Here is a 15,481-nt window from a genome sequence, read left to right as displayed (position 1 = left end):
TTAGCCTGGTGATGGGTATTAAAGAGGGCACATTCTGCGTGGAGCACTGGGTGTTACGCACAAACAATGAATCATGGAACACATCAAAAACTAATGATGTAAATGTACGGTGATTAACATAACAATAAAAAATTATTAAAAAAAAGAAAACCTGACAAACTTCACTTAAAGCAGTATTAAAGAGATTCCTTCAGGCAGAAGGACAATGATTCCCAGAGAGAAACACACAATTGCAAAGGAACAGCAAGAAAAATGGAAAATGGAAGCATGCAGATAAATATAAAGAATGCTGATTGAAAATGTAGTGTACAAAACAATTGTAGTAATTTCTTGTGGGTTTTAAAATACACGAAGAATAAAAATATGTGTATGTGTGCCTGGGTGGCACAGTTGGTTAAGCGCCTGACTTTTTATTTCAGCTCTGGTCGTGAGATCGAGCCCTGTGTCAGGCTCTGCTCTGAACGGGCTCTGCTTGAGATTCTCTCTCCCTCTGCCCCTCCCACTTATGCATGCACTCTCTGTCTGTCTCTAAGATACGTCTTAAAAAATATATGTGTAGGGGCACCTGGGTGGCTCAGTTGGTAAAGCATCTGCCTTTGGCTAAGGTCATGATCCTGGAGTCCCAGGACTGAGCTTCACATTGGGCTCTGCACTCACCAGGGAGCCTGCTTCTCCCTCTCCCTCAGCCCCTCCCTACTCATTCTTTCTCTCAAAGAAATTAAAAAATATATTTTTTAAATTAATAAAAATAAAATATGTGTAGTGCTGTATGACAATCACAAATGCAAAAGATGGAGGGGGAAATTGGAGTTAAGTGTTCTAAGTTTTTACCACTATTGGAGAAATAATAAAAGTAAAATCTGTTTGAGATTGGAATAAGACAAGATTCATATTGTGATCTTTAGGACAGCTACTAAAAGAACAGAAGAATGTATAATTAGTAAGAGAGGGAAAAATGAAATGATAAAAAATATTTTATTAATCCAAAAGAGGGCAAGAAAAGTGAGAGAAAGGAACATAAAACAGGTGGGTTTTGTTTATGTTCGTATAAATATAAAACGATAGGTATAAATCCAATATACCAATAATTAAGTGCAAATGAATAAAATCTTCAATTAAAAGACCAAGTTTGTTAGGATGAATTTTTCAAACGTAACTCTGCTGTTTACAAGAGTCACAAGTAAAATATAAGGAGGAAGGTTGAAAACAGCAAAGTTGGGAAAAGATAAGTCATACAAACAATAACCTGAAGAAGGATGTAGTTATACTATATCAAAGTACACTTTAAGGCATGAAACCTGCAGATTGAGAGGGACATTTCATAATGACAAACAATATCACAATTCCCAATATATATGCCCTCAGTAACATACTTTCAAAATATATAAAGCAAAAAATTTAAAGAACTAATAGAGAAGTAGATAAATCTAAATTTATAATGGGGGATTTCAACACATTGCTCTTAATAGTTTATAGGGGGAAAAATGTAATGAGGACCCTGTATATATGATGTGAACAACACAATCAACGTGTCCTAACTGACATATACAAAACATTACGTATATGCTGTTGGGGTGGGAGTGTAGGGTAGGGGTAAATAAGGGAATGACACAATGAATTTATGTGCTTTGAAAAATGCCTCTAGCGGCTGTGCAATGAATGGATGGGAACACGAGAAAGGGGAAGAGATTGGGAATAAGAAAAGCAGCTAGGAGATCACTGCAGAAGTCTTGGCACAAGATAAAAGTAACAACAGGGAAGAGAGTAAGAAGTAGTCCAAAGGGAAATGCATTCCGAAGTTAAAGCTGACAGAACATACTAAAGGATCAGGTCAGGATTCTTTTATTTTTTTAAGATTTATTTATTTGAAAGAGGGGGTGAGGGACTGAGGGAGAGACTCTTTCAAGCAGACTCCCCGCTGAGCATGGAGCCTGATTCAGGCCTCAATCCCACGACCAGGAGACCATGACCTGAGCCAAAACCAAGAGTCAGATGCTCAACTGATGAAGCCACCCAGGTGCCCCGGGATCAGGTCAGGATTCTGAGGTAAAAGGAAAATCAAGCATGAGTCCAAATGACCAAGAGGTACATGAAAAGGTGTTCAACATCACTAATCATCAGGGAAATGCAAATCAAAACCACAGTGAGGCACTGCACCTGTTAGAATAACTATCCTCAAAAAGACAAGAGATAACAAGTGTTGGTGAGGATGTGGAGAAAGGGAACCTGGTACACTGTTAGCAGGAACATAAACTGATTCAGCCACTTGGGAAAATTGTACAGAGGCACCTCAAAAAATTAAAATTACCATATGATCCAACAATTCCACTTCTCAGCATACACTTAAATGGAATGAAAACAAGATACTGAAAAGATATCTGCACTCCCATGTTCACTGCAGCCTGATTCATGACAGTCAAGATACAGAAACAACCTAAGTGTCTGACAGTGGAAGAACGGATAAAGAAAATATGAAATATATATACGCACAGAGGAATATTATTCAGTCATGAGAAAGAATAAAATCTTGCCATTTGCAACAACATGTGAACCTTGAGGGCATTATGCAAGTAAAATAAGCCAGACAAAGGAAGACAAACAATGCATGTTATCACTTATGTGTGGAATCTAAAAGAGCCAAATTCATAGAAACAAGAGTAGAAACAGAGTGGTCACCAGGGGCTGAGACGTGGGGGAGTTGGGGAGATATTGTCCAAGGACACAACTTGCAACTAGAAGATGAGTAACTTGAGAGATCTGATGTACAGTATAGTGATTATAGTCAACGGTACCGTACTATACACTTTAAAGTTGCTAAGTGACCAGATCTCAAATGTTCCCATCACAAAAAAGAAGTGACAGTTATAGGGCACCTGGGTGACAGTTAAGCGTCTGCCTTTGGCTCAGGTCATGATCCCAGAGTCCTGGGATCGAACCCCGCATCAGGCTCCCTGCTCCACGGAAAGCCTGCTTCTCCCTCTCCCGTTCCCCCTGCTTGTGTTCCCTCTCTCACTGCATTTCCATCAAATAAATAAATAAAATCTTTTAAAAAAAAAGAAGTGACAGTTATGTGACATGACTGAGATGTTAGCAAACAATATGGTGGTAATCATATTGCAATATGTATCAAATCAACAGGTTGCATATCTTACTTACACTTAGTGTCATATGTCAATTATATCTCATTAAAAAAATGACCCCATCTTGCATTCGATCTGAGCAAGAGGAATACAAATCACACCGTTTACTGATATTTAAATAAAATAATGCACAAAAAGCACTTAGCACAATGGCTGCCATCTAAGCACTTATGAGCTCTTACTGTTGTTCATCATAATTATTATTTATTTTTATTACAACCAAACAGGGAACTTATTATAGGTGCTTGGGCTGGCAGAGCTGCTGGAGTCTGGAACCCCTATCCAGTGCCCACAACCCCCAGCCCTGCCCTGGCCCATTGGTGCCACTGACCACTCCCCAGCACCTCGGCAAACCCATTTGCTCTCTGCGGCAAGGCTTCTTTCTCACTTGAATCCGCAGGGAACAGAAAGACAGACCCTCTGGCCACACCTGGAGGGCAGCTCCTACTGGTACCTGGTAAATCTTGCCACTCACTCCTCGCTATCTGGGAAGACTTCTTTGCCTCACATCCCAAAGTCCAAGCATCCTTCTCCCGCCAGGCTTCAGCCATCTATGGGATCAGCTTGAGTAAGGGACAGGCAAGGCTAGGTAGAGAGACAGGTAGGAGACTACATGACTAGGCTCACACAGGGGGCTACATAACTAGGCTCACAGAAATCCCAGATGTGGGGAAATGTTACAGACGAGATATTAACCAAAGAGAAGGGAACATAACAAATTCACCTTGTTTGTTCTAAATATAGATGAGATGTTTTCATAATATTTACAAATCCGCCTTGTCTTAAATGTTATTGTCAAGATATTTACCAAGTTCCCTGGTCAGTTTTCTATAAAAGACTGACCAGAAAAGCCCTCAGTGGCAACCCATTTTGGACCCCTCTCACTTTAGAAAGCTCCTTTCCTTTCTGTTCCCACCTTCCCTTAATAAGCTTTCGGGTCACTTCACCTTTTCATCCCGGAGACTTTCTTTGACTCCGTGACACAAGAACCCTGCAACCCTGCAACCAGCTCACAGATCCTCCCTGTCCACAGCCCCTGGTACAGGTGGGCCAGACACCTCAGCTTTTTCCACAACCCAGGAGTGGCTGAGTGAGATGTTACCATCTCTCAGCTCAGAGTTCTCCCTCCTGGCTCCACTTCAGAGCCACCCGGGGAGCTTTTAGAACACAGTGATGCCTGAGCCATTTTGAGAGATGACTTAAATCTGAGTCTCTGGGGAATGTGACCTACTCATCCATGTTGTAGTTCATCAGCTTTCTAAGTGGTTCTAACAAACAGCCAGAGTTGAGACGCACTCAGACATCACTGTAACTTTGTCTTTGCGATGCCGAGGTTCTGAACATTCCCTGAAAGGAAGGTGGAATCCCCACCAGGGAAACAGCGTGCTTCACCACAGTCCTGAAGTGTAGACATGCTCATTCAACTCAATATTGGCAATGGTAGTTTGAGTGATGAGGACAAAAGCAAAGCAGTTGAATTTTTAGATAAATGTTTTCGGTACATTTAGCTAAACTGCAAAGATGTTAAAGGGACCATAAAAGTTGAAAGATCTCAAACTATCATCAATGCCATCCAGACCGAATCCTCAGCAGATGGGTCCTCAGTAGGTATTGGTGACTACGTCCACATACCCTCATAGACACACAAAAACTTGTCTATGTCATAAGTTTTAGAGGGTTAATGGGTCACCAAGCCTATGGGTCCCTGGTTACAAACCCATGGAAAAAATGTGACCCCTAGAAAGCAGGAGCCATGGACTTCACATCCTGTGATGTCTGCACCAAGCACAGGTCAGGCTCGCTGAATGAAAGAAGGAAGTCCACACCCGCCATCCCTTTGACTTTCTGCCAAGTGATTATGATTTCCACAATTGTGCCAACTCAGCTAGGGTCCTGTTATTTTCCTGAGGGACATCTACTGAGAAACAACCTGTATTCTAGATAAAAGCTCTACAAGTAAGAGCACATGGTCCACTGAGCTCACAGTGCGCTTTTAAACACTTAGCAGCTTCTGTGCTGGTGTGCCTGGAGAGCCAGCACACATCTGGGGAACATTTTCATGTTGACACCTATGAAGTCAAGGACCTCTTTCCCCTGGGGAATTCAGTCGAAGCCTCTCCCTCTAGAGTGAAAGAGAGGGAGAAGGCAGGCTGGTTTCTTGGCACAATAATATACTCTTCATGAAAAGTCTTCTGCATACTTCTCATAAGCCATCTCATAAGGCAGTTAAGAAGGATGTCACCCAGCCACCCTTCAATCCACATCTCAGCAGCAGGAAGTGGCCACCTATGTGCAACGACAGAGGCAAGGGAGCCAGGAGGCCCGAGGTGCTTGGGGCAGAGGTCAGGGCTCCCTCAGTACCACGCAGTATTCTGCAGGGCATTTAAAAAAATGATTCACAAAATGTTTCTCGGTTAAAGAAATGTCCTCTGCCCTCTCGTTGGTCCACACCCTTCCCTTCCTGCTTTTGCCTTCGTCTCTTTTTCTATTCTACTTTTCCAACAGTGAAAGACTTGGCCCCAATATCCAGTGAATTACCGAATTTTCTTTTTTTTTTTTCCTTTATAGCTCCTCTACTGGATTGAATAGTAGCCCCTCCCCCCAAATTCAGGGGAAGAGGGAGGTGGAGCTTGGAATGATGCATCTACAAGCCAAGGAACCCCAAGGACCACCAGCCACCACCCGAAGCTGGGAGAGGCAAGAAAAGATTCTCCCCTTGAGCCTTTGGAGAGAGCATGGCCCTTCCATCAACTTGATTTCAGATTTCTGACCCCAGAACTGGGATAGAATAATTGAATTAATCTACCCTGACTGTGGCAATTGGTCATGGCAGCCAAGGAAACGAATACTGAATGGCTGAACGACTGGCAAGGTCTCATGCATTCAGCCAGTCAGTCAGTCAGTCATAATCCTTACCTCAGAAGCTCACAGTCCTAAGGACGAAACAGACATTTAGGAAATAACGACACACTAGGAAATATAGTTAATTTCAACGATAATGAACACTAGGGGAAAAAAATACAAGGTTTCACACAACTCTGAACAGGCACACCTGAGATAGCTGCTGAGTTTTGTGTTAAATATCAGGCATCAAGTGGTTCTCCTGCTCCTTTGAGGATATCCAAAGCCATGCGCCTGCTTCCTTTAGGGCTATTTCTGAAGCACGAGTGAATGGCAGAGTAGCAAAAAGCTCAGATATTCTAAACTTTTTGTATTTTAGGCTGCAACATTCATTCTATCAAAAAACCACAAATTCCCACAATGAGGCTACTAGCACTAAAGCCTGGCAGTGGAAATATCATTATAGAGAGAAACTCCCCTGAAACACTCCCCGCCACCCTCCTCCCCAGATATAAGCACTCTAACCATGGCTGCCTATCTATCTTCTTAGCACTTGCAAACATAAATCTCTACACATGAAAATACACAGAATTCTTTTTTACGTAAACAGTGTATTATTTGTTGCCTTTTTTCCCCCCTCTTCACAGTATGCCTGCAAGACCTTCCCATGTCAGTATATATAGGATAAGATCTAAGAAGCAACTTCATGGTCAAAGTCTGTGCATATTTTAATTCTGTAAAGACAATATCAACTTGACCTCCAAAAATCCCAAAGGACAGAAGTAACAAAGAGCACTCAATTCTGGTAAGCAACTCAAACTTCCTGTGCCTCAGTTTCCTGACTTGCAAAAGGGTAATTAGTAATCCATCCCCTGCCCACCTCCCAGGATGCTGGTGAGGACCAACTTAGACTAAGGGTCCACACTACTAACCACGCAGCATGGGGCACAATGCAACAAGGGACTTCAAAGGCAGCTGGGCCGGGTGGCCAGAGCTGCAGCCCACCTGCTCCCATTGCCTGCCTGTGCTTGGAAGTCACCGTGCTGTTTGTCACCGGTATTGTTAAATGAGCACCAACCAATCCTCCTCAATTGCAGGGAGAACAAGCATAGGCTCAGCCAGGCATACAAAGTACAGGGCTTCCTTAATATATTCAGAGCATGTACACTTGGCATTAATTTAAAATCATTCATTGCTCTTCTTATCAGGGTAAAGGACATTGGTGCATTTTAGTGTTATCTTGAAGTTAATTTGAGGCTTTAAATATTTAAGTGTTTGATAACTTGTAGTCTGGAAGGATGAAACACAGAGAACCACAGATTGTATTTATTTATCTGCAGGTGAAAGACAGGACACCTTCCCCTCTTGAAATAACACTGACTTTTAAAAACGTCTTTTTAAAAATTCATTTTCAGGCTATTGATTCTTTCAAAATGAAGATGCTGTATCCAAGAGGAAAAGAAATAATTTCTGAGTAGTGTCTAATTCTATAGAATATTTGGGTTAGAATACTCAATGATCTATGCAAGTGGGCAAGGATATACATTTGTAACGTGAGCTATTAGCATCTTAGAACCCAGCCCAACCCAACCTCTGTCTCATTTCAGCAACCCTCACCCACCACAGCATTACTCCCGTGCCACCAGAACGTACCAGGGAGCTGCTCCTTCCATTAGAAGGGATAGCTTTTGCGGTTTCCTAGGATGAGTGATGATCTTCATCAAACACTCCTCATTTCCCAGTCAGGTATGCTTTGCGCCATTCATTCGTTCATTCGTTCATTCGTTTGTTCGTTCAAGAAGTCCACAACAAACAGCTGATGGTAGGGCATGGTGGATAAACCTCCCCACCCAAGTTCAATTCCAGCTCTGCTGCTCACCAAATGTTTCATCTCCTCCATTTAAAGCAAAATAGGGGTTTTTAAAAAGCACTTTCTTTGGACACTCTTTGAAGAGTAAGTATATAATTCACGAAGCAATGAGCATAGCACCAGGAACACAGAAGGGTCCTATGGAGGCTATGCACTGCTGTTAATACTCTGAGCTGAGTGCAAGGTCTGGGCAAGGCATGGGGGGGGAGAGATAAAAGATGAAACTACACCTATAGCTTGGGGCCCAGATAAAAGATGCAACGTGAAAAAGCCTTAACACCCTGCAGAGGAGTTTCAGAATGTAGAACAGGATGTGGCACTTGGGGACCCCAATATCCAAGGATGCACCATGTGAAAAGAAGTAACACCGGGAGCTGAGACCATGGAGGATATGTCCCCCAAGGCTTCCTGGGACAGAAATAAGCTCAGAGTCACTGAAACCTCAGGTAAGGGACAGGGATTTGTGGAAGAGAATATGTGATTTTGAAACATGAACAGACACTACTTGGGGCACTTTCACAAATGCTGCCCCATTCCACCGAAAGATCAGCTGGGACCAGAGAGGACAGCACCATAAATGTTGACCAAGACATGAGGACTTGATTCGTTTGCAAGTGGGACCGCCAATGACTTCTGAGCAAAACAGGGCAGTGATGTAATCAGAGCTGGGCTCCAGGAAGGGTAATCTGGCAGCAGTGGGAGGAACTGGTGAGAAAGCAAAAACCTAGAAGTAGGGAGACCAGGTGGGGCCTCAAGGGATACTCACTGCTACATGAGTAGAATGGAGCTGGTTACAGAAATCATCATCTGTTGCTCCTCTGTCTGCAGGACCGTTCCCAGCAGCCTTCAAACATGCTATCCATGTCTCCAATCTCGGGGTAGGGTAGGAAGAGGCCCATTGGGGTCAAAGGAAAAAAGTTTTAAAGATCATTTAGACAACAAACAGAAAAATATGAAAATGCACCTTTTTACTGGGCAAGCTAACACCAGTAAGTCAGTTTCAGGAAAACAACGTCATCCATCATAATGCTGTTGTGATTTGAACCTTATCAGTACTGTACCTGGACGTTTTAGTGTCTAGAAACTGCCTGGCAAACAATAGGTGCTCAAAGATACTCTGGAATGGTTAAGTTCAAGTGAGAGCTAACACAAGCCTGAGCTCAGAAGGCATGGAGAGAGCAGGACAATGTGATGTCTAAAGATACTGGCAGCACCAAGAGTTGTGTGAGTACACACAGGAGGCTTTAAGGACAAAGGAACAGGAAGTGGCAGGGATGTGATCATTTATTAGCAGACATGTCTGAGTGCTGGCTTCATGCCAGACACCACACTGGTGTCTGGGGACAAGGAGTTGAACAATGCATGTTGCAACCGGACCCTAAGGGTGTCAGTGTGATGAGGAAGCACAGAGCCCTGGAGACCAGAGCTTGGGAAGGAAAGCAAGAGGCCCCCTTGAGAGAAGCTCCAAACCACGCACCTGGTAGCCAGCACCCAGTTGGACTCTATGTGTTTGGCTTCATGTGCCCTCCCCACTCTTAGGCCCTTACTCACCAGGACTCACTGCTTATACTTAGCATTGACAAAGTGACCGCCGTATTGTATCCCAATTTAGGGTACAAGACCATTAACTTGAAAATGCCTATCTTCTCAGCCTAGTAATGTAGCATGAGAAATGGATGGAATTAGACCTGGACAATGATGTCTTTCTTCTTGGGAAGGCAAACTTGTCCTGGGTCCCTGATGATACCCTATTACACACACCATTATCTACACATTCAATCTAAGAGACATTTATCTTCTATTTTAAGGAATCATGATAACTCATTATGGAAAAGAAAGAAAAAAGATCAGGCACACTTCATTATGTGTTTTCCCTCAATTAGGTAGGGATCTCAGTGGATTAATATTCAAAAAGACATAGGTCTTTCGTCTGACCTAGATTTTCACTGGGCTTTCTCAATATTAGACAGCAGATAGCAAGATAAAATCAATGATATGCAATAAACAGATGCATTACTGCATTTTAAAGTTTCCCTAAGACAATTGTTCTAGCCATAATAACTCGATAAAAATAAAGAACTTCCCTGTACTGGATTTTTTAAGATTTTATTTTTAAGTAATCTCTACACCATGTGGGGTTTGAACTCACAACCCCAAGATCAAGAGTCACATGCTCTTCCGACTGATCTAGCCAGGCACCCCCACCCCCATACTGGTTTTTAATGATTTTCTTTCAAGAAATGTGATGGGTATGATAGAAAAAGTCTGAAGATTGGTATAACAAGCTTGCTTCTTCAACAATCGAGTCATTTGACCTCTATTACTCATATTCTGATCTGCAAAAATGGTTAGAATAATCATTTCCCATGCTGTCATGAAGGTTAATAATGTACTTTACAAAATCATTATGACATATTCCAGCAAGAGCAATTACTACTTGTATTCATTTGTTAAGTAAAAGAGTTTTCGTTGTATAGACGTATTATTAAAAATAATTGTCTTAAGCTTGTTGTAACTACTAATTACATACATTTTCCTGAAACTCCTGCTAAACAACCTACTTACTAAAAAAAAAAAAAAAAAAAAAAAAAAAAACAGGCAAAGCATATTTATTTTCCCAAATGGGCTTAGCCAATCATTATCACCATTGCTCCCAAAATTTTGTTAGTGCCTCCATTCATTATGGGAACATCCCTTATATGACCCTCATATTTACTACATGCATGATCAATTTTCAAGTATTTGATATTCTTTGGGGGGAAAGAATACATAAATAAAATGGAAAGGCAAGAACCTATCAAGCAAAAGCACAGAAGTCTACTCATGAACAAAGTCTCCATGGATTATCTGGAGAATAACTGAAGTTGGTCTAAGAACTCGCAGTCCATGGAAGTGCGTTTTCTTTCACGCTGAGCAAAGGATTTCCACTCATCCAATTTGTTCTTAAAGCAGAGCAGCCCAACATGGACAAAGCAGGTAATAAGGCAGAGTGAAGACACTTCGGGCCATACCATGTCATCAGTACTCCGGGCTAGGAGGACAATGGCCCAAGTAGGTTTGGACAACCTAACTCCCATTCACTTTTTTGGAGGAATGAGCTTTATGCCCCACAGACACCTGCCTCTTTTTCTCCACCTTCACTTCTCCTGTACTTCCTTCTTGGCATATCTCATTCTCTCCCCCTGCCAAAAGGTAGGTCTTCCAAAACGCCAACGGTTCAGAGAAGAATTGTGGGTTGGTAGGGAAAGAGAGGGATAATGCTGTAGAATTTTGAGTTGTTCCCCTCATTCTGGCATTTTTATCTCATCGTTTTGCTTATCTTCCGATTTTATATCCATCTCCCCACTGAGGTCTCTCGGCTCATACCTAAGTTTCTCTTCTCAAAAGGCTGCCGTGCATTTGCGTTTAAGTTATCTACACTTTAGCAAAATGTTCATCTTTCAAAGTGACCCTCTTGTCCTTGGCCTTCATACTAAACGAAGGTGAGGATTAAAATTCAACTCTTTCTGCCCCTGCTTTCTTTAATGAGAAAAACAAAATTGGGTTTGAAGTAGATTAAATAACTTGTTTGATGTCAATCGAGGTGAGGCTGAAACATGAGGCATTCAGTAGAAACAAATACATGTTTTTCACCATTTAAATGTCCTGACGGTTTGAATCATTTAGCTTTTGGTAACACACTGACCCCGTGGCTCTGTCCATCAGACTGGCCGCTGAATACTTTGAACGTCTTGTATCATTCCCACAACATACAGCGTCACACCATGTAGAACCTTTGGAAGTATCCACAGATTCCCAAACTTTAATATACTTGAGAAACATCTGGGGTGTTTGCTATGGATGCATACTCCTCGGTTCTGTCCCAGAATAGTCCTTCGTTAGGTCTGGGGACAGGAGGTGGGCACCAGAATCTAAATATTTAACAAGTTCTGCATGTAATGCTTATGTGGATGACCCACAGAAAACACTTTGGAAAACACTGAATAATGGGGGGGGAGGGTGTTTTCCAGTTAGGGATGCCCTTCACCCACTCTGCAACCTCTGACTCATCAGTGCCTGAGAAACCTTCATACTTACGATCGATTTATAAAGAAAACAAACCCAACAGAAAAAGAACTCTGTAGCATGAACTCTTGCCAGGTTTTGAGCATTGCTATGATCGTCCTCGCCCCATACTTCATTACATAGGACTTGACAGATTAATATCATACACATCTCTTTATTTCATCCCCACACAAATTCCTTGTCAGCACTTCAGAACAGAAGTGAACTAATTTTAGTAAATAACTGTGTGGCTAAACCGTAACTTTTGCCTCCCGGTCTGGCTTCTTTAAGGAGACTCAGGAGGTTTGAGAAAGTCTGAAGAAGAGTAACAATAAGTAGAGCTCTAAAACACATCCAAGGTGAAGCTGAATTTGGGGAACAATCATATCTACAACTGGGGATTCGTGGCTCAAAAGTGGGGAAATTTCCTGTGTAGTAGGGGCTGGAAAATTTCCCAAGTAGATGTGATCGGCCACTATCTCAAATATTAAGCCAGGGACATAATATAATTGCAGAAAAGTGTATTTAAAATATGTTGAGTTGACATACCCTTTGGTTGTGCCTTGTCATTTGTTAGTATTTCCTGAGCATATTAATGGAATGCATTTCTGTTGGGGGCCCAGAGAGACTTGCACTCAAATCTGTGCCTTGTCGCTGACTCACTATTGGGACGCCCAAGGCTGTAGGTTCCCATCACCAGCTTTTAAATGTCTTTCCCATAGTGGCTCCTGTTCTTGACACTTTCTAAAATGAAACTACCGTCCAGGTGGAATGGTCAGTTGCAATATAGTTACTGAAAGAAGGGCCTGCAGCTTTGAAAGGCCCATCAAAGTTGCTTCTAGTCTGAAACTTTCTTGGTGTTATTGACAAAGGATCTAAAAGGAGAAATTAACCTATACTAGCTCCTAACCTGATACCTCTCCAGATGGAGACTCACACACACTGAACGGGCTTCTGCTACAGCTGCTCTTTGGTGCAAACATTCTCCTTCCCTCTGTCTTAACAAAAAGGATTCCCTACTGCTCTTTTTGAATGCCAAGACCATCTTGATCTAGGGCTCCATGAGTTCTTGTTCCTCTTATGAGAATGACAGTCATCCTTTAAACAACACACCAAAAGATCAGATCTGTGTAGCACTTCGCTAAAATCAGAATGTCGACTCCTGGGGGCATGAGATACACTTTTCATAATTCCTACTGACAACATTCCAACTAGACGATTTCGTCCTTGTCATCCTGGTGGATTTGCTCTAGGAGAAGCTCCTGGAAGCAGAACGGATGGGCCATCTGCCATCTGCTCAGTGGGACAACCCCCATTAAGGGTATTGGGCTTGAATGCGTTTGCCTGCAAGATGAGCCTCTCAAAGTGGGATTTCACTAAATCAGTGTTAATCGCACTTACGTAAATCTACTACTCGGGGCTGTCTAAAAACAGTGTGATTCAGCAAGAAGCTATTCTGGGGTACTGAACGGGACTCCGTACAAGGGAACTGTCAGCGTCAGCCTCAGCAGTGGCACCTAAGAACCTGTCCCTGCAGGTAATGAATCTTCCACATACAACTCCTAGCAGGTTGACAGCTGAGCAGGGTACAGAGGAGAGTCACTCGACTATAAGGCACACACTTGAAGTCTACAAGGAACAGAAGTAAAGAAATGAGGGAAACTGACCTGTTTGGGATGACAGCAAACTTGGAAGGGCAACTCCTAACCAAAAGGATCCACAGCTATGGAGCTCCGTCCAATGCTCCCAAGCACAGTGGCCGCCCTGAGCTGCCAGATTTACTGGTTTTTCAAAAAATTTACTGTTTTTTAGGTGAAAGCCACTGAATTTTTCTTAATTTACTTAATGCACACATGTAGTTATAAAATCAAAGACTTAAAAACTATGGAGACAGTGAAAAGATTAGTTGCCAGGGGGTCGGGGGCAGGAGACGAATAGGCAGGAGCACAGAGGATCTGCAGGGCAGTGAAGCTACTCAGTATGACACCGTTACGGTGGATACACATCATTACACATTTGTCCAAACCTCAGAATGCACAACACCCAGAGCAAACCCTAATGTCAACACGGACCATGGGTGACGATGACGGGTCCATGCACACTGATCAATTGTAACATATGTACCCCGATGGAGGACACAGATCATGGAGGAAGCTGTGCCTTTGTGAGGGTAGAGGGTATACAGGAAATCTCTGAACCTTCTGCTTAATTTTGCCGTGAACCTAAAACTGCTCTAAAAAAATCAAAAGAAAAGGGGCACCTGGTGGCTCAGTTGGTTAAGCGTCCGACTCTTGATTTCAGCGCAGGTTATGATCTCAGGGGTTGTAGACTGAGCCTGGCATTGGGCTCCATGCTGAGCGTGGAGACTGCTTAAGATTCTCTCTCTCTCCCTCTTGCTCCACCCTACGCCCCCCAACTCAGTGTGCCAGCGCACTAAGGAAAAGGAAAGGAAAGAAAATCTAAAAAAAAAAAATCAAAAGAAAAGAAAAACTGAAAAAAATCGAAGGCTTAGAACAACAGCACCCCTTATCCTGGCCCCTCCAACCACGAATGCCATTCAGTAAGCACCACTTTTAAACTTATTTTTTTTTTAAGATTTTATTTATTTATTAGAGAGTGAGTGAGAGAGAAACAGCACGAGAGGGGAGAGAGTCAGAGGGAGAAGCAGGCTCCCCACCGAGCCGGGAGCCCGATGCGGGACTCGATCCCAGGACCCTGGGATCATGACCCGAGCCGAAGGCAGTCGCCTAACCAACTGAGCCACCCAGGCGCCCTAAACTTATTTCTTCTGGTAATTCTTCTGTATTACTGAAAAGTATGCTTCTTCAGCTCTTTGTTAGTTTATAGTTACCTATTTATTTCCTGCATTCACAGAGGTTGAGGGTTTTTTTTTTAGCTCTCAGAGCTAAACCCTCCCTCTGCCCACAGCCATAGCCTTTGTGCCCCCAGCCCCTGCCCCAGGCCCCCCAGGCCCCCCCTGAGCTGGGGTCCTTGTTTGCTGGATTCCATGTTTTTCCTGATTGTTATTTTGTTGGAACACAGTTCTGGTAGCTTCCTAAAAAGCTGCTTGAGAGGTAAATTGTTGAGGCCTCACCTGTTGGAAATGTCTATCCTCTACTCTCCCACTTGCTTGGGAATTTGGCTGGTACAGATTTCTGCCTTGAAAACCATTTTCCTTCAGAATTTTGAAGGCCTCTCTCCATGGTCTTCCTGTGTCCAGGGTTGCATTAGATAAGCCCATACTCTCCGATTCACATGCCTTCGGCTGTGTCCTACATCTTTGTCTCTTTTCGCAACCTTTAGGGTCTTCTCTTCAGGCATGGCGTTCTGACATGTTAGAGCGATAAAAGCAGATGTCAGAACACCTGGGTCTAAAACCCCATGATGCCATTTATGAACCATGCCATCCGGGGCATGTAACTTAAGAGTGTGCCTCTGCGAAACAGGCATGAGCACCCTTCTTGTAAAGGGGGTGTGCAGATAATGAGATAATACATCAGAGCCCTCAGAACAGGACCTGGCACAGAGTGCACAACCAGTGAGCATCGGGTTTATGACTACTGATACTATCACCCTCATTCTTTGT

General features: G+C 42.9%; 1 protein-coding gene across 1 annotated transcript in view; it reads right to left on the bottom strand.

Moving 5' to 3' along the window:
• CUNH10orf90 (chromosome unknown C10orf90 homolog) overlaps positions 1-15,481 on the bottom strand; it is a 300,739-nt gene that overhangs the window by 265,786 nt on the left and 19,472 nt on the right. The window contains exon 2 of the mRNA XM_073884707.1: positions 8,618-8,723. The gene's annotated coding sequence lies outside the window, so the exon portion shown is untranslated. The remainder of the gene's footprint in view (positions 1-8,617; positions 8,724-15,481) is intronic.

This window comes from Callorhinus ursinus, unplaced genomic scaffold (assembly GCF_003265705.2).
Source record: "Callorhinus ursinus isolate GAN/ISIS: 27379988/994484 unplaced genomic scaffold, GSC_fseal_2.0 scaffold58, whole genome shotgun sequence".
NCBI lineage: Eukaryota > Metazoa > Chordata > Mammalia > Carnivora > Otariidae > Callorhinus > Callorhinus ursinus.
This window is presented reverse-complemented; position numbering and strand designations above follow the sequence as displayed.